Below are 3,444 nucleotides of genomic sequence, written 5' to 3'. Positions count from 1 at the left end.
GCCCGCTGCCCACCTCATGAAATTACTGTTTTCACACGCCAGCAATGCAGTTAAATAAATTTAAAAATAAAAATCTGAATATATATTTAGACTCTAAAACAGTTTAGACTCTAAAGCAATCCAGTTTGTGGACCCTCATAATTTTCCATCAACATCTTTCTTATTCAAATCCTGACGACGCTGCAGAGGAGCTCCAAGGCTCCCAGGGGACGGCAACCACCACCTGAAACCACCAGCTGAGCTCTGCTTAGCGCTGCCTACGTGCTCAGCCTTCGCACAAGCAGGACAAGTCTTCCCACCACGTATCTGAGCGATGCAGCCAGGATGCCCAGGAAGGGGCAAGCATCAGGACAAGGACTAAGAGAGAGTTGGTTTTGAAAAACCTAGGTTACCTGAGTTAGAGTTTAATAAAAATGCAGGTGACCTAACCAGGCTTTCCATCTCTGCAGAAATTTGGAGGAAGTTTTGATTTTGTTCTATCACTAAAAAATATAAGCTGGTTCTGATTTTGATAGTGGAGGGAAAAAAGTCAGGGCTTAGCTTTGCCAAAGTAAAGCTCAAACTGGTTTACATTAAAAATGCTTTTTCTGAGGGCAGCAAAACTCCAACACTCTGGAGCAATTCAGGATTTCATTTACCTCAGACAGAAAGACATTCAAAGAGATTCAGGTTTACTTTCTAAATAAAACATTGAAAGGCTTGAAAATGCCAAACCTTCTTTCTTCACTGGCTTAAACAGCAACCAGAAGCAGTTGCACAGATAAAGATCTTAGTTTACTGCAAGTATATAAATACCCGCTTTTATCTAGACGCGAGGCTGTAAATACTAACAGCACAAATGTGTTTATTGCTGAGCTGTGAGCCGGGTGCCTCGGTGGCACAAGGAGCAGGTAATCACAGATGCCGGAGCAGGGAGGTCTCGGGGATCTACCCGGTCCCACCTCCTGCCCCAAAGCTGGGGGACGCACCCCCATACCAGCCCTGACAAACCCATTTGGAGACCCTAAAGCATCCATAGGTAGCACATCCCCGTGTCCCACTACCCTGACAGGCACCAAATTTTCCCCCAAACCTGGCCTTGATGTATCCCGTAATGAACCAAACCGAGTAATGATATTTCCGTACAACACTCCTCTTGCCCTCTGAAAATGGTATTTGCTTTTTCTCCTAGCAACTGCATTGCATTGCTGAGCCATGGTTTTACTGTGATCTGTGATGGACCCCAAATACTTTTAGCACACGCTTCTGCCAAGGTCACTATTCCCTGTTTTGCAGAGTTGATTTTGGCCTACTAAGAGAAAGGCTTTGCTACCCTTTATACTGAATTTCATCTTGTGCAGATGAGCCAAGGTCAATCTGAGCGGCAATCCTGCCTTCCAGAGCGCTTGCAACCTCTTCCACCCTCTATCATTCACAGGTTTTGTAGCTGTATCATCTGTTATATCATCCATACCGCTAATGAAAATAAACAGTGAATAGAAAGGGATCCTGGAGAGACCCATCAAAACCCAGGCTGAGCATGAGTAATAACAACCTGCTTGTATTTCTGGTAATAACGTCTCCTGTGAATACAGTGATATCCAGCACACTGCCAAATAGCCCAGGATCAGAGCAACAGGACTTCATTTTTTGTTTTATTGAAAGAAATTAAGCTTTTCAGCTGCAGGAAAACTGCAGTCATTTTGCTTAACATAGCAAGTCCAAAATGAAAAATTAGGGCTAGTCCTCAAAAATGTAAAGACGATTCCAACATACCTTAAGATGGAGTATGAGCTGTTTAAATACCAGGGTTGGGTCTAGACCTTCAGTAGGCGTTGCCTGGATTACAGCATAGTCCCAAATGCACACTGACTCCTCTGCTTTTACAGAAAGGCCTTTTCTTACCCATTTCCCAGGGAGCAGCTGCAGCACATTCCCATAGTTTCCAGCTGAAAAGAGATCTCACCTGCTGGCGGAGCAGACCTCAGGAAAATTACCATTAAGGGCTGGATGGAAATTGCTTAGGTAGCCTGACTACAAGGCTACAAGTAATAGACGTGGATTCGGGGTTTTACAATCTCAGGATGATGAATTATTAGCTAGAACATCAGGCATGTCACTGATACCAATATTTTCCAAGTTGGGGATCGGAGGGAGACCCCAGTTTGGGGTCCAGACCTGGCTTTTTAAAGGAGCTGTGCATCATTGCTCCGATGGCAAGGCAGAGAAAAAACGCTCCAGCAACACCAGTGAAGCAGTTTTCTTGCTTCAGCTCTGGCAGCCCGTTTTGCTACAGGATCTTCCAGGAGCAGGGGGAATTTGGCGTCAAGCTGACTTATATTTTCCCATTAGGACCCCCTTGTGCATATCTTTTGTTCTCCCCCTTGAGGAGAGCTAAAGACTGCCAGATGATTAAGGGCTGTTATAACAATAATAATAAAAAACCCCATCAAGTTAAAACAAAATGTATTCACTGGCCCGGTGGTTTTGCCAGCAGCAGCTCTGCGGGCAGTGGGGATTTAGGGGCACATAGATCAGCCTCTCGTTTTCTGTACCCTGCAGAGAAAGCAGAGTGCCTGCAGCAATGTGGACAGGAGAGGAAGGTTCTGCACCTTGTTTTGCAACGACTCCTCGGTGGCTGGTGCAGCTGCACGCCTGCTGGGCTGTGGGTGCTCTACGAGGCCAAGCAGGCTCCTCGGTGCTGAAATCCATGTGCACCGGAGGGTGCAAGCCCAAATGCATCCTTGCTCTGAGCGTGCATGTGATAGGGATGGGTAAGACCATCTTATTCCTGGCTTTTAGCTGTGTGGTGGGCTGACCATCTTCATGAGGAGCCAAATGGAAATCAAAGGAGAAGATGCACTCTGTCCTTTGCCATCTCCATCCTGCCTGCATGAGCTTCATCTCCAGCAGAAACCTGACGTTCACCAAAGATTTGCGTAACCCTGTACCAGTGCAGAGAAGTAAGTGGGTATGGGGACATGCCTAACAGCGCCAGAACCGGCAGTCACGCAGCACGGCTCTGCCGTGATGCCTCAGACGACATCGTGTCATCGTGCGATAGATCCAGGCGTGATGAGAAGCAGAAGAGTAAATTGCTCCATTGAATCTGCAGCAGGAGTTTGGCCACCAGCCGTGAAGTCTTTAAATAGTTGATTAAAAGTAACTGTGATGTTGCCAAAATTACTGACAGACAAATTGACGCTCATCTTCTCCAAACTCGGTGTCACGGGCTGCCAGATCGGAACGCGCAAGCGAGCAGCGTGAGCACCGTGCGCTGCCCGCCTCCTGCCTCCAGCTCACCCAACTTCATCCAGACCAAGTTCCTTGCAAAGAATTTTCTATTAGCAGCTCAGCTACACCTGCGACAGCAAGAGAGCCTAAAAATAGCTTTTTGTCTCCCTGGCTGGATGGAAATATTCGCGGAAGAATAAGAAGATGAACAAACTATTTGAATTGCATAAA

This window comes from Platalea leucorodia (genome assembly GCF_965183815.1).
Source record: "Platalea leucorodia genome assembly, chromosome: 17".
NCBI classification, from domain to species: Eukaryota; Metazoa; Chordata; class Aves; order Pelecaniformes; family Threskiornithidae; genus Platalea; species Platalea leucorodia.
The sequence above is the reverse complement of the archived record's forward strand: the minus strand, read 5'-3'. Positions refer to the sequence as shown.